General features: G+C 41.4%; 1 long non-coding RNA gene across 2 annotated transcripts in view; it reads left to right on the top strand.

The window, feature by feature from the left end:
• Window positions 1-16,087, top strand: part of Gm35438 — a 215,028-nt gene that overhangs the window by 125,413 nt on the left and 73,528 nt on the right. For both annotated transcript variants that reach the window (XR_003952921.1, XR_877793.2), the window contains one exon: window positions 115-218. This is a non-coding gene — a long non-coding RNA (predicted gene, 35438). The remainder of the gene's footprint in view (window positions 1-114; window positions 219-16,087) is intronic.

The raw sequence follows: 16,087 nt of genomic DNA, 5'->3' as shown, positions 1-16,087 counted from the left end.
TCCCTGGGAGCTACGGGTGGTCTGGTTGGTTGATATTGTTGTTCTTCCTATGGGTTTGCAAACTCCTTCAGTCCTCTTAAAAACTCGTTTATGTATGTGTGTATTCATGTATAGGTATGTGGATGTGCATACAAGTTTCCTCTGCGTCCAGAAGAGTTGGAGTTACAGGGAGCTGTAGGTGCCCAATATGAGTTCTGTGAACTGAACTTGGTTCCTCGGTAAGAACAGTAAGTTTTCTTAGTCCTGAGCTATTTCTCCAACTCTGATAAACTTTTTGATGTTATCATTAGTTAGATTCTGTTATATATAAACTTAAATATAACTCATAAGAGCTGTTAACAGTAAAATCCAGGTTAAATATTAAGTACCTTTGCTTATCATTTTTATATTTCACCAAATAGTGTGGTCTTTTTGTTATTTTCATTAATAAGTAAGTACACTTTTAAGAATGCAGGCAGCAGGACATGTTGGTGCCTGCCTATAATCTTGATGTTTGGGAGGCTGAGGCAGGAGGATTGCTAATAAGGTTAGAGCTAACCTGATTTACATAGCAAGTTTCAGGCCAGCCAGAGCTACACTGTGTGACCCTGTTTAAATAAAGGAAGAAAAAGTCCTTGGAGGTGGTGCATACTTTTAGTCCCAATACTTACGAGAGCAGAGGCAGGTGCACCTCTGAGTTTGAAGCCAGTCTGGTCTACAGAGCAAGTTCCAGGACAGCTAGGGCTACACTGAGAACTATTCTGTAAAAGCAAAAAGCAAAAACCAACCAACCAACCAACCAAAAACAGAAATAAAGGAAGGAAAAAAAGAAAAAAAAATATGTTACTGACTCTAATAAAGATAACCCGAGACTATCTCTAATGGCAGAGGACTACATCCACTAGAATCATAAAAAAAAGCCATGTTTTATATTTATTTACTATTTGTGTGTATGTATGTATATCTGTGTAAGTTTATGGGCACCACATGCATGCAGGTGCCCATTCAAGTCCGAGGGCTTCAGATCCCTGGGACTGGAGTTACAGATGGTTGTGAGCCTTCTGATGTGAGTGCGGGAACCAAACCCAGGCCCTGGGCAAGAGTAATTAAGTGCTCTTAACTCCTGAGCCATCTCTCCAATCCCCAAAACCATGATTCATGTTTTTGTTGGGTATTCTAGTATTTTGTTCTTTGTTTGTTTGTTTGTTTTGAGATAGTGTCTAACCTTGAACTCATTATATAATGGAGGATGAGCTGACCTCTTGATCTTTCTGTCTTAACCTCCAAAATCCAGCCTTTGAATTTGTAAGATAAGGTCTGATATGTAGGCTGGGCTAGCCTATTGCTTTGTCTTGCCTCTGCCTCCCCAGTACTAGATCACAGATATGCTACCACTGCTTGCCAATGCTCTGCTTTTTCCTGAAATATTTTCATAGATTTATAAAGTAATAGAAGAAAATATTTCCTTTCTAAATTATTTTTATCTCAAATTCTCAGGTCAGATATTTATCCATGTGGTCTCTTAGACTGTCCTTTCTTCCTTTTTGTCTTGTGCTGGTCTTCCCCAAGATGAACTGTGCAGGTTTTCATAGACTCACTTCCCATGATTTTCTCACAGCTGACAGTTGCCATCTGAGTCAATTCTTCTAACCTACATGTAAGTCAAATCCTGTAGAGGCCTTTAAGGGAAAGGATGGTTTTATGCCATAGTGGATCCTCATCCCTTCTAGCCTTAGGTTTGGGAGGAATGCTTGGACTTTAGTGCTCATCTTGGAAACATGAGCTAACAAACCAGAGAAAAAGATGAATGGAAGTGTGGAGACTTGAGCATCCACTATCATCCACATTCTACCACGAGGAAAGCTCACCCTCAATCAGTGTTTGATGCTGTTGGTCTTAGTTATGATGAAAAGCATTCCTGGTTCACCTACATATCGGTCAATATTGGAGTCAGGCATTGATTACAGCTTGCTGTTTCTATTGCTGTTATGTAAGGTCTAACTTATTAAGACCATGACTGTTGCTACAAGGGGAGGCCTGATCTTCTTCCGTAATTCTTCTTCATTATGGCAGTAGTCAGACTTGGGCAGGAGTTGGACTAAGAACTGGGGGAAGCCATTGCTTCTTGCTATCTGTCCTTGATCCTATTTCTGACTTACACTGGAATATGAACATGTGTCAGATTAAAGCTATTACCTTTTAAAATTCAGTGGGAACAAATGGAGATAGTTGTCTATACCAGATTTGAATTAGGGAATTCTCAAACACATATAATAAAACATCATTTGCACATAGCACAGTTTCTTGTAGACTTCTGTCCTTTCCAAGCCCAGGAAGGTAAGTATGTGATATGCAAGGCAGAATATTCAAACCTCTTACCATCTAAGTATTTCATATTATTCCAATCTTGACACAATTTCTCTCACCCTTAATCATTGATATAGCTTTGCTAATGGACGTCATTTGAACTTACATATATTTATTCGGTGCTTACAAATGTTCTGGCCAGAGCTGTAATTGGTTTTGATAGAGTGAACTCAAAGCCTTGGGTATACAAAGCAATTAAAACCTTTTGGCATTTTGCAGCAATCACTGAAGCATCATAAATTTTTGATTGGCTATGTGATGTACATATTTACTGAACACAAGCTATTGTGATTTATGTGTGTGCAGCTGGGGGTTAGCCAAGAAAACGCAGATCCCTTGAGGTTACGGAGGCTCATATCATGTATTCAGTCATTGCTATGACAGTGAAGTGTTGGATCAGGCTGAGAAACAAAGGTGGATTTACCTTCCTCCCTCTGTAACTACCACAGGCTTATCTACTTGACATTTTTAGCTGAGTGGTTTTAAAATAAGATTTGTATCATTTTCTGATCTTAAACTGACTCTCTTCATGTCAAAGAATTTTATAAGTTTGTTTGTTCCAGGCAGGGCTTTTCAGTATAGCCTTGTCTGTCCTTGAACTCTGTAGGTCAGGCTGGCCTCAAACTCACAAAGATCCACTTACTTCTGCCTCCTAACTGCTGGGAGCAAAGGCATGCATGCACCACCATCATGAAGCTACTTCAAAGTATTTTAAATCTATGGAATTATGTTGAAAAAAAAAAACCCCTCGGAATTACACATTTGACCTTGAATTAAGCACAAAAGCAGGATCTAGTTTATTTGTGCCCTAGAATTCCCAAGTTCATCTTTTTCAGGTGTCACATGTTCTGGGCCTTGAAAGCACCCATGGAAAGGAACTTCCTTTGAAGCTAACTCCTATTACAGGCTCCTTGGCATCTTCTTTACAAAGCCCTGTGACTATAATTCCAGCCCCATCTGACCGGGATAGAGATAGATCATGTTCGGAAGAAAAAGCTTATAGAGTGTTTCTTAGCAGTGTGCCCAGGACCAGCTTACAAAATAAAATCCAGGCAGATCCTTTACCGTCAACACAGGAGATAAACCAGTGTGGCCTTTCCCAGAGAAAGCCATCTGAGAAGGGTCATCGTGTTCAATCCGATGTTTTGAGGTTAGCTTCCCTTGCGACAGTGACTCAGAGCAAGCTTTAGTCTGACACCTTGACTTTTCTTACAGAAGCGATCTGTGTGGTTCCTCCTGTACCGCAGGCTTCTAAGTAGTTTCTGGGAGTGTTTGTAGATGAGAAGTGGCTCCGCTTTCTGACCATGGAAGGGTAGAGAAATGTCTCTTTCTTGAATCTTTCTGGAGGCTTTGGTTTCCTTTGTGGCATTCAAAGACGAAGCCACAAGAAAGAACAAAATTTAGGCTTAATCCTAAAACTCATCTATCAAATTTTTAAATCCCCAAAGATTGGCTGGGTGGTAGTGAGGCTCAATGGTAAGGGGCAGTGCTCTTTTATGCTGGCATGCTAATGATCATTTTATCCTTTGCATAATTGTGACAGTCAAAGAATGCTTACCTTCTTTTTAGATGGAGATGTGAGTTCAAATTCTGTTTTACTAGCCGTCATGTAGACTCTCATCCAGGGTTCCCATTTAGGCCCTGGATCTTTGTTCTGTTCTCAACTTACTGAGAAGGAAAGTGGCCATGCCCCATTACCTGGTCAGGCTGTGAATTCAGTCTCTCCTTTTCCAGTCTCTTGTTAATTTTCAGCACACACAGCTGGAGCATAGTAAGACTCAATAAAACCCTCACAGGCCTCAAGCAATGAAAAAAAAAAGCAGCTTAAAAATTCTCTGCCATGGAAGCTAATTGTGCTTCCATCTTAATTAATTGCTCCAATTAGCTCCACTCTTCTCAGCTCTGCTACTTTATAACAGTGTCATCTGGGATGCTCCTGCAAATTACAGCAATGGCCAGGTACTTGTCAATTAAAACACTTACTATGTGCAATTAGCTTCTCCTCACAATTTTATGGATACCCCGAGGAGTGAGTGTGGCAAGGAGCCTGGGCAAAGGCCTGATACCAGATAGACAGAGAGTATCATGGTGTCTCCATTCCTATCATTTTGGAAGCACATAAGTTTATCTATAAAGTTTATTGTGAAGCAAATTATCTGAACAGCACAATGAGCCACCTTGACTCTGCATTTGAGTGATCTGAACAGATTCTTTATTATACTTTAACAAACAACACAAACACCAGGAGATGCTGGGCAGTTAAGGAAAAGCTGCCTTTCAAACATCTCAACTAAGTATCTTTAACAGGGTAGGAGAACTGGCAATTATCATATTTGTTCATTTATTACATCTGGGATTTCTTAGGATCACTAATAATGAAGATGAGGTACAAATTAAATTATTTAGGTATAAATTGGGACTCATGAAACGTCTTTTTTTTTTCTCAAACATTTAGCCTTTTCCTTGGAAAGCCCGAGATTTTGTGATAGGAAGCCATCTTGCTTTCACATAAAGCCAAGGCAGTATGGTGACTGAGGACTTAGAATTCTCTCTACAATGACAGTCTTTAAATTTGTGTGAATTACGTGAGTGCTTATCAGCATGCAGCAAACTTGACTAGCTAACTCAAGCGTATTCACCGAGTCAATGACAGGTCAAAGGAACAAACCGTAGCTAGTGGTCCAGAAGTCTGTCCTTCTTCCCGAATTAAGGCAGCCATTTTGGTTAAATTAACCATCGACTTTCATCTTTCATTGGTGTGTCTTGAGAGATGGGTACTGGCCCTCAACGCTTCTTGAGAGCAATTACTTTTACTGTGGCACTCTTCAAATTTTTTTTTTCCTCTCTCTGTAGCTCAGTAATTTTATCGGGACGGACCCAGGTAATGATTTCTTCGTTTTATCTGGAGTTCACAGCAGGTCTTGAATCTGAAGATAGTTGGTTTTCCTTGCTTTGCAGTGTGCTCAGCCACTTCCACCTCAGATGTTGTGTTGGCTTCAGCCTTCCTGCCTTTCTCTTCAGATCTCCAGAGTAGTTTGTCTTCTCTCTGCCTCCTCTACTCTCCTACTTTCTTTAAACCTACATCTTCCACATCTTGTGTCTCTGTGCCTCCATGTGAACTGCATTCGTCCTCCTGTTCACTAATATTCTCCTCCTTAAGCCTCTCTATGTGTGTACAGATTAGGATAAAGCGGAGGTGCTCACCCTCCCTAATGCTGCGGCCCTTTAATACATTCCTCCTGTTGTGGTGGCCCATAGCCATAAAGTTGTTTCATTGCTGCTTTGTAACTGTAATTTTGCTACTGTTATGAATCATAATGTAAATATATAATATGCAGGATTTGTAATATGCAACCTTTGTCAAAAAGTCATTCAATCCCTGAAGATATTACGACCTAGAGGTTGAGAACATCTGCTCTGAATGGATACCACCTTCATTTTGGTTATTAGTTTGATTTCCAGTCATTGAATTTTTTTACTTAGGTGTTTTTAAAGCTGATGTGTCCTTAAAACAATTTCGATTTTGAGCCCAATTCACAACCTAGTTGTTTATCCTTCTGTAAAAGTGAGCAAAGTGCTGTTACTATGCTGAGTTTCCTTTCTAAGCATGTCACACCAGAGAATGTCAGAAGTACCAAAGTGCCAAATAAAATCCTATTTGAATTGGTTCAAAGACATCCCTTTCTTCTCATCTCCTTAGGCCAACATCTGTTTCAATTCTACATCTGTATGTAGGTGTATTTTATAAGTGCGAATATGTGTATGTGTGTGTCCTTTATATGTATGTTTGAGTTTGTCTGTGCATTTGTGTGGAGGTTAGAGGTCAATACTGAATGTTCCCCAAGGTTACTTCCTATTCTATTTTTTTTCTTTTTGAGACATGTTCTCTCAATGGATTTGGAGTTTACCATTTCAGCTAGGTTAGCAGGCCACTGTGCTCCAGGCATTCTACTGGAGAAAATATGCTAAAAAAAAAAAAAAAGTATTCATTTTACATACAGCTCACTGTCCCCCTCCCAGTCATCCCTTCCCACAATCCTTCCACAATTCCCTTCCCCTTCTTCTCTGAGTGGGTGGGGGCCTCCCTGAGGGGACCCCCTCCCCCAGCACTTCAAGTCTCTGCAAGGCTAGGGCATTTCCTCTCCCACTGAGACCAGACAAGGCAGCCCAGCTAGTAGAACATATCCCTCATACAGGCAGCAGCTTTTGGGATAGCCCTCATTCCAGTTGTTCGGGACCCACATGAAGACTAAGCTGCCCATCTGCTACAAATGAGCAGGAGGCCTAGATCCAGCATGTGTATGTTCTTTGGTTGGTGATTCAGACTTTGAGGGCCCCAGGGGTCCAGGTTAGTTGACTCTGTCAGTCTTCCTATGGAGTTCCTATCCCCTTTGGGGTCATCGATCTTTCCTTCTCTTCTTCTGTGAGAGTCCCCAAGCTCCATCCACTGTTTGGCTGTGGGTGTCTGTATCTGTCTGAGTCCGTTGCTGGGTGGAGCCTCTCAGAAGACAGCATGCTCCTGTCTGTAAGCATAGCAGAGTATCATTAATAGTTTAGGACTGGTGCTTGCCTATGGGATGGGTTTCTAGTCACACTGGTATGGGATCCAAACACAGACCCTTATGCTTATTAATAGTGCCAGGGATCAGTGCTTGCCCATGGGGTGGCTCTCTCATTACATGGGGTATGGGATCCAAACACGGATCCTTAGGCTTATTTGGCAAGCATAAAAAAAGCATAAAAAAGATGCTTATTTCCCCACTGAGCCATCTTCCAAGTCTGACTTTTTTCCTAAAAAAATAACAAAACAACAACAACAACAACAACAAAAGCAAAACCTTCTAGCATACTGAAAGGGACAATGCATGAACATACATGCCTCTCCCTCCAGTTTTAACAACTTAGCATTTTGTTACTTTGTTAGTTTGTTGCTGGCAAGTCAACCATCTGGATCCATTAATGATCTGTCTCCATTTTCTGATCTTCCTGTAGTCTCTTGTTCTTGTCTTCTTGATATTATTTCTTGCATTGCAGAAATGATATTGAATAGTCTTGGGTAGAGATAATTTGATACCTGGGAGGCTTTCATCCCGTGGGAAGGATTTACATTGTCTCCCTGTTGCCTGGCAGCTTGTGCGTCAGGAATCGCCATAATCCAATTTCAGGCAAGAGGATGCCAAGCTGAAATTCCTACAGGAGCCAGTCTGCTTCTTGTTCACACCTGCCAAGGTGACTCAGGATCTCCTACCAGGCTCAAGATTACAGCCCTTGTGACTCGATACTGTCAAAAGTACTACTTATGCTCTTGGCTGCCTCTTCTTGAGTTGGCAAAGGTCCCCAGAGGATAACCGAGCATTTGATCTTACTATCATGGGCAAGGTACAGCATACGCCATCAGCTCTTCATACTGCCTTCGGTGTTACCATAGCAGAAACTCCAGGTTTCCCTAGAGTTAACAGCAACTTCTCCAGTCTCTCCTCCAGGCCTTATTTCCACTGCCCCAATGCTGTCTGTCCAGGTTCAAGGTTGATTTCAAAGCTAGGCTTATTTCCCTTCAGTACAAGGCCACTGGGCATCTCTGTGCTCTGGGAAGTATATGCAAAATCCCCATTGGACTACAGTGCTTGGCACCGAACACAGATGAAATGTTTTGCTTTCTTTTTGTTGTCTTCTTGTTTTGCTGTTGTTTTGCGGAGGGAAACATACCAGCCCCTCTCGTCAGCTGACATCCCTTTCTTAATCCTTCCACGAATACTTTTAATAACAATCATGATAAGATATTTAATAGAGTTCTTCAGTACCAGAAATTATTTCATTGATTCCTCTAGAAGTGTTCCCTCTCCCATGTTCCTCTCCCCTCCCCTCCCTTTCCCTCCCCTCTCCTCCCCTCCCCTCCTTCCCCTTCCCTTTCCCCTCTCTTCCCTCCTCTTCTCTTCCCTCTGCTCTCCTCTTCTTCCTACTCCTTCCCTCCCCTCCTCTCCCTTTGCCTCCCCATTCTTTCCTCCCCTATCCCATCTTCAAGTAGATGTGACTCAAAGAGGACGTTGGTGGTAAGTTTGAGCATGAGAGTCCAGGAGAAAAGTCAAGATATTTCCATCACTGTTTTGCCTACCACCAGGTCTATCAGCTCTGTCCCCACTGTGGGGGTTCAGCTCTTAACTGAGCACCTGCCATCCAGAAGGTAATAAGACCGTTGTCTCACTTTTATCTCCTCTGGGTGGAACAGGTTTCCTATTACCGATAACTTGTGGGGTATCTTACTTTTGAAGAGTAAAATGCAGGCATGACCTGGTGATCCATTGAACTGGCACATTGTGATTCTAACTAGAAAGTACACCATGCTCCTGAGTATTCCCAGAAGTCAGAGCACTGAATTCTAAAGCAGTGTGGGTAGCCCATAACTGGCCAGCTGACATGTCTGTACCCTGCACATCTCCTTTTAGGTGCTTAGAGACCCTTGTGTTATGAACATTCACTGTCCTATCTGAGGCAGTATGCTACCAAGCACAGTTGAGAGGCTTATACTATATAAGAGGAATAAAGCAGACAGTGTTCCCTGAAACCATCTCAGAAGTGGTTTACCTCCATACTCTTTACTGACCTTCGCAGTCTTGTTGGGAGATGCCCTGATCACAACAGCATATTCCTTTTTTTTTTTTTAAGATTTATTTATTTATTATATGTAAATACACTGTAGCTGTCTTCAGACACTCCAGAAGAGGGCATCAGATCTTGTTACAGATGGTTGTGAGCTACCATGTGGTTGCTGGGATTTGAACTCTGGACCTTTGGAAGAACAGTCGGGTGCTCTTACCCACTCAGCCATCTCTCCAGCCCAGCATATTCCTTTTGACTTAATAATTCTTCTGTCTCCCTTCATCAGTTCTTCTTAACTTGACCCTACCTTAAAGATCTACTGTGGTTACTCACTCACTGCTGGGATTTTGCTATAGTTCGCAAGTCTGTTTGCAGGGGAGAGTCCCTATCATCCCCAGGAAGAATATTATTTTGACAAGGGATGAAGGCAACTACCCATGAGAAATCACAAAGACACGTGTTACTTGTCAAACTAAATGATTTACAGGAGAATGTCAAAGAAACTGAATAAGGGAAGGACCTTAAATTTCCATATCTTAGGGTGGGAAGACATAGTGGAGACAAGTAAGTCAGGCTATGAGGAAAGTGTGGCAGAAGGGTCCAGGTCTGATCCAGTTCACAGAGGATCAAAGACTTGAACTAGGAAATTCTAGAAAAGAAAAGATTTGTTCACTAACTCCATGTAAAGTTAACCTTTGAAATTATTTCCAGTCCAACTAACAACACATATGAGTAGCTAGGTCACTCTTGGGCACATTTTGGAAGATCTTCAAAGTTTGGAAACACTTTCAAACTATTTGATGTTGTGGCATTTTCAAATTCACTTAACGTGTTTAAGCTTGCTGGTCCATAAGCTTGCACCTCAAGGGAAATTACCATGTCAGTCACTGCGAACATGCTCTGTCTTTACCAGTGTTGCTCACAGACAGTTGATTGAAAGCTGTACAAAGAATAATAGTCAAATGGCAACTGAGCTATTACATAATTTTTCAGAGTCTAAAGAAACAAGACGGTTAGTATGATAAGTTGCTTTTTCTGAGCTTGGATGTTCCTTGTACATTGGGGGCAAGGCAGACTATTGAAACAAGTTAGGAGATGGGAGCATGGAGACTCATTACTCAGGTATGGATTATTTGTAGCTATTTATATGGGCTGGGAGGTTTTGCTCAAGGCCAGTGCTATAGAATCCACACCTGTTTCTCTACTCAGTGTGTGAAGTCTTGACGTGGTAAATGGAGAAATCGTTGAGTCGGGATGCAAATCGGAGTTCAAGTCCTCTTGTAGCTGTTTGTTATAGGACAGAGAGCAAGACTTTTTATGTCCTCCTTCCTTATCCATACGTTAGGGAGAATAATACACTCTCTTTGACTAGATTGTGGAGATGGCTTAGGTGTGAGTGCTTACAAATGTGTGACAGTTGTAGCCTCTATCTTACACAAACATCTGCTAGCTGTCCTAACCGATGTGAGCCCGTGCTTGGGCAGGTTATAAATGTTCCTGGGAGGGAACTATGCCTCTGGATGGGGACCTTGTGGCAATTTCCTTGAGTATTTCCTTCCTGGCTTGTCTTTTACTTCTTTCTCCCTCTCTGATTGCCACTCCTAAGGTTTTGGCACCCGGCCCCTAGGGTATTTATTTGTATTCATTACACACACTCCCCACGTGACTCCCTCGGCTCTGTGCCAAAGGTGGAAATCGAAATCAGTAAAAGCTTCCTTTATTTGCGTTATAACTAACTTTCATTTCTTTCCTTCCCTTGCCGACATCCGGGAACCCTCCTAATGTATACAATGCATTAAGAGCCCATGAAATAACACGTCTTCTGCAAAACTCACTTTCCTCTTCCTGGGGCCTTATTAGCAATCGGTGATGTTAAAATCGTCCCTCCTTAGCAGGACTCATGAGATGATCCTTGACCCCATTCTGTAAGGTGCCTGGTCTTGAACATTTTGCTAAAATTCGTAGAAAAACTTCTTCAAGGGAAGAAGGTCCCTTGTACCCCTCAAACTCCCCTTACTCACAACAAACGCCAACAAGGCCAAAACCTGGCCAAGCATCACGTTACTTACTCTGAAAATAAAAGTCTCTTGCAGTTTATCCGTACTTTGTCACCCAGTCCCAGCAATAGTGGGCTTGATGGCCTGCATGCTAACTAGTTTGTTATTCTAGAGGTTGCATTTGCCACACGGCTCCTGTGCTCCCAAGTACTCATAAATTCCCATGAAAAGCAAACAACTAAAAGCATATTTTTTAAATATCCCTGAAGACAAAATAAATGCTAGCAACCCATATCTGTTGATAGTCCCCCTTCAAGTATTCTATCCACCTAGACCATGCCCTCCTATATTCTCAGAGGGGACTCTTTCTCCCATGAGTTTAAGAGTGCTTTAAGATCTGTAAGTTAATTCAGATGTGAGGGACACTGAAGCCTGACCTACTTAAATTCAGGCAAAACAATACAATTATGACCTGCATTGTTCATTTTTATTATGTACTTGCAACTATAACTGCCCAGTTCAGATGAAAATAATGAAATTCCAAATACCAAAATGTATTTTGGAGTTTCAATGTGGGTAATAAAGACCCTCATCACTCAAATAGTACCTGAGATGATATCAAATTGTTTCGTTTGTGCCAAGTTTGGTCATAGTTGATTGGCAGCAGTGAATGGAGGAGAAACATGAGAAGTCAGTTTGGGCTGGCATAGCAAGTACCATCTTTTAGCCACAGATATTCATTCTTCACAGTCCAGAGGCTGGAGGTCAAGATCTAGTTGCTGGCTGACTTAAGTTCTTGTAAGGGATCAGGTTCTAACTTGCAGCCCACAGCCGTCTTGCTTGGGCTTTCTTTCATGTACGAACGTGAACAGAAAGCAGGCTCTTCTCAGACGGATCTTATGAGCATCCTAAGCTAGGCATGGGGCTGACACTGTGACTTCATTCAATCCTAATTGCCTTCCAAAGGTTCCATGTGCAAACACCATAACTCTGCATCACAACCCCACTTCATGAACTTGGGGGCAACACAATTCTGCCCATAGCACCTTAATAAAACAAAGACACCAGCCTCAGTCAAAGGAGAATCGTATTTATTTTTAATTCTAGCTATTTAATGCAGAGATATATTCCTCAAAGGAAATCACTGGGTTTTGAGGACATCTTGATTACAAATGTTCATGGTTATAGATCCAAATCTCCCATGCCTTTTGTTTAAGAGTACAGAAAAAAGTGGAATCAGTTTTTAGATTATTTTTGTCATGGTTCTTGAAGTATTAGTATGTCTTCTGGTTGCAGTCAGTCATTTGAAATATCTACATAGGCGGAATGGTTTGTTTTCAGAATCTTGATAAATCTCATGTATGGACAGACATTTAATAAATATTTTCTAGGGTCAGTTCAACAGGATGTCATTTTCAAGGAATAATTTTCTTTTCAACTGAATTATGCAAGAGCTAACAATTTAACGTTGATATTTCAGCCATAAAGAACAATCTACCAGGCTCTTTGCTACCTAGAGCCAAGGTTGAAGAAAATTCATTACAGTTCTTTCTTATCCAAAATTCGGCATGTGACCAGGCTTATTGCCCTTTAATTTAAAAGGCACTAAAAGGGTTCACATTTCCATAGAAGGCAGCACTTCAGTTTGACCACAGTTCTTGCACCTTGGCAAGGACCAGTGATTTCCCAATGTGTACCCTTTTATTCTCAGCTCCTACCCTCCCTATTAATAGCCATTTGCCTGAGGTTGCAATGGCCAGATTCTCCTTATTCCTGCCCGTGTACTTGCCAAGCAGTCAGCATTCATCTCCACAATAAGGTCTATATTGCAAAAGGTCCGGGCTGCTTGAAGTCAATTGGCTCTAATTCCCTTTATCAATCCCAACAGTAGTCAGAGCCCTGCTGATGGGACCGTAATAATTAAAATTACTTGGCAGAGCCCGCTTCCTCTGGGTACTATTTGGAAAGGAACAGTGTAGGAGCCAATAAAGCCCTGAGTGAATGTGTATTGTTGATATGGGCACAGCCATATTCAGGACCCCAAATGCCTCATACCCATGGGAATGGCAAGGCCTTCTCCAGGACAGGCTCAGGGAATTTCAAATGACAAACCTTTCACCTACTTCAAGTGCCAGTGTTGATAGTGTACACAGAAACTATCAGCCATTAGCTCCCTTTTGTTTATGCTCACTACATCCAAGGACTGCTCCCCTACAGAGACCTCTTATACAGATTGGCTAAACCTGTCCCTAGTTCAATTGTACACAATACCTCCACCTCCTTATTTAGCTGTATACAATAAACCCACCACCTTTTGAGGTTATGAGTTGCTGCATTTCCATTAGAATACACACAGCCCACTCAATCCCAACTTTCCTGTATGTGTGCCTTTTCTTCATTGCCCCTGTTAGGTTTCTAGCACCAGTTCATGCAGGGTGTGGTCATGCTGACTTCTTTCTTTCTAATTCTCTTTCCATATATGCATCTATGTCTGAAAAACTCTCCCTTGACTGATGCATGCCTCCTTTAGGTATGTTAAGAAGTCTTGTCTCAGCTGGCTGGCAGTAGTGCCTAAGGTTACATTAATGTACCATGGCAGTTGTGGTTAGAGTTACTGTATCCTACTTTCAAAAGACGCTTTGGTGTGGTCCTAGTCCCTTCTGTGCTTTTGAACTGCCTCCTAGTACTGAATCTAAAATACAGGTCTAAATTACAGCTACTTCTCCAGCCTGTCTCTAGCCCAAACCTCCAATTTTGTCCATCCCAACACTGTGCTAGTAATTACGATTTCCCATCCACCCCTAGACACATAACAAAGCATTTACTAGAGCTGGAATAGTCTTCTCTTTAGAGAGGAATACCAATCCCTCCACAAAGCATCCGTCCATGGGATGTTCATGCCTCCTGGTCCTTGCCTTTAGTTCCTGGTCCTGAATTCTCTCAGAAATAAATTGAGACCAAAAAGTGCAAACAAAGAAACCTTTTTCCTTTCTAAAGCTGTTTTTGGTTACAATATTTCAACACAGTAATAGAAAAGCAGCTAGAACAAATGGGTATGTATTTCCCATGATAAACTGTGTTTTGTTACAGGGATCTTACCTGTGTATCTGGAAATGAGGAAGGATACATTAGTCTTTTCAAAATTAGAGGAGATTGAATTCCCTTATAGATGTTGTACTTGCATATAGCCATTTTCTGATCTTCCTATAGTCTCTCATATTCTCTCTTATACTTTAAATAGACTCCTTTTTAACATCTCATAGAATGTAAATTCTCTATAATTACTTGATATACTGCACTGTTTAGGAAATATTAAGCAAAGGCTGTTGTTCATGTTTAATATAGATGCACTTTTTACCCCAAATATGTTTGACCCAATGGTTGGTTGATATTGGGACCTACGGGGCAACAGTATGTGTAGTTCAGGTCCAAAGCCGCAATAGTTAAGAATAACAGTCAAATAATGAACTACAAGGAGGTACAGAATGTTAGACATTACATGTTTATGAGTTTCATCACCAGCATCCTTATCGCAGGTTTCCTGGCCTGAGTCAGGAATGCCTGGCTGGTGTTGGACATGAAAGGCACTAAAGACTGGTCAAGTGCTCACGTGTTGCCCTTTGTGGCTGTCTTGTTGGTTTTGGCAAAAAACAAAACCACAGCCTAGCTGACTGAGACAGCTGCTAACTCTTGAATGTACTTCCAGCAACTAAGGTTTCAACAGGCCCTTCTGTGTGTCTAGAAGTGGATACCCCAGTGGAGTTCACCTCTGAATAAGCAATGCCAATTTGTCTCAGTGTTGGTGTGGTTTAACTATTGTTTATATGTAAATAGTTCTCCAGTTTTAACCTAAATAGTTGCTGCCAATAAGAATGCCCTGACTAGATTCTCTTTAACTACATAAATGTGAAATACATTATATCCCAAAGTGGACACTTTTTGTTTGTTTGTTTGTTTGTTTGAGAAAAGTCCTCTCTAGGTAGCTCTGGCTAGCCTAAAATTACCTATGTAGGCCAGGCCGACCTCTAACTCACAGAGATCCACATATTGCAGCCTGGCAAGTGGTGGGATTAAAGGCCTGTGACATCATGATTAGCCATAGATGGACATTTTAAAGATCATGATGTGAACTAGTTATTGAATAAGATATAGGAAATCCATGATTGGTTGGCATATAAATTGTTTTTGTTCTTTAAAAGGACTAGTTCTAGTGGCTATTGCAACAGTGTAGGGCAAACATCTGAAGAGAGCACCTAGCCTGCTGGGGCATTGTTTTAGTTCTGTATTCCAGTTATTGGATTATATTTATTATTTTTTCCAATTTTCAAACCTATTTTTAATTTTCTGGCTCTTTAATTTTTTTCTAACTTACTGGATATTGGATTATCAACACGAAGTTTATAGTAGTTCATCTCTGTCCCAGGAAGTCATTCAGAGAACATGTTGCAGTAAACCCACATCAAGTTACCTATGACCTGCAATGTTATCATCTGACAAGAGAACCACCTCCCATGACCTCTCCCCCTGCATTTCAAGCTATAAATAGGTGCTAGGGCCCTGCCAAGTTGAGCCACTGTGGCTCACAAGGAACTGTTAGTTCCTCACAAACATCACCTAGCTTCAAATCTACTATACCACACAAGGTGACTCATGACATCTGCTCCTCTTTAAAAGGGGCTGTGAGCAGTGTCACCTCTTGGCTATCTATCATGAGAATACAATTATGAGCTCTTTTCTTTGTTGACTGCTCAGAGATGTTCTTAGGAACCAAACAGGAAATCAGGAAAATCTAATGCTAGCTTACCTACCCAAGGCAAGGAGGCAGTTAGAGTGAACTTTCTGAATGTTTTTATTGTATTTTATTTTATTTATTTACTTATTCACTGGGGAGGAGAGACAGGCCCTTACTACGCGAGTGTGGCACAGAGATCTTCCTGTCCACTCAAATGCTAAAATTAAAGACATGTGCCATCAGGCTGTTACTTAATTCTTAATATATATGGAGAGAGAGGGAAAGACAGAGAGACAGGCCAACAGAAGTGAGTTATTTGAATAAATTCGCTCACAAAACTGTGCAAAGCCAAATTTCTGGAGGACAGACCACAAATGAGCTCAGGCAATGACTTCATGTGCAAGGTTGAAGCAGG

Source organism: Mus musculus, chromosome 19, assembly GCF_000001635.26.
Source record: "Mus musculus strain C57BL/6J chromosome 19, GRCm38.p6 C57BL/6J".
In the NCBI taxonomy this organism is placed as follows: Eukaryota; Metazoa; Chordata; class Mammalia; order Rodentia; family Muridae; genus Mus; species Mus musculus.
This window is presented reverse-complemented; position numbering and strand designations above follow the sequence as displayed.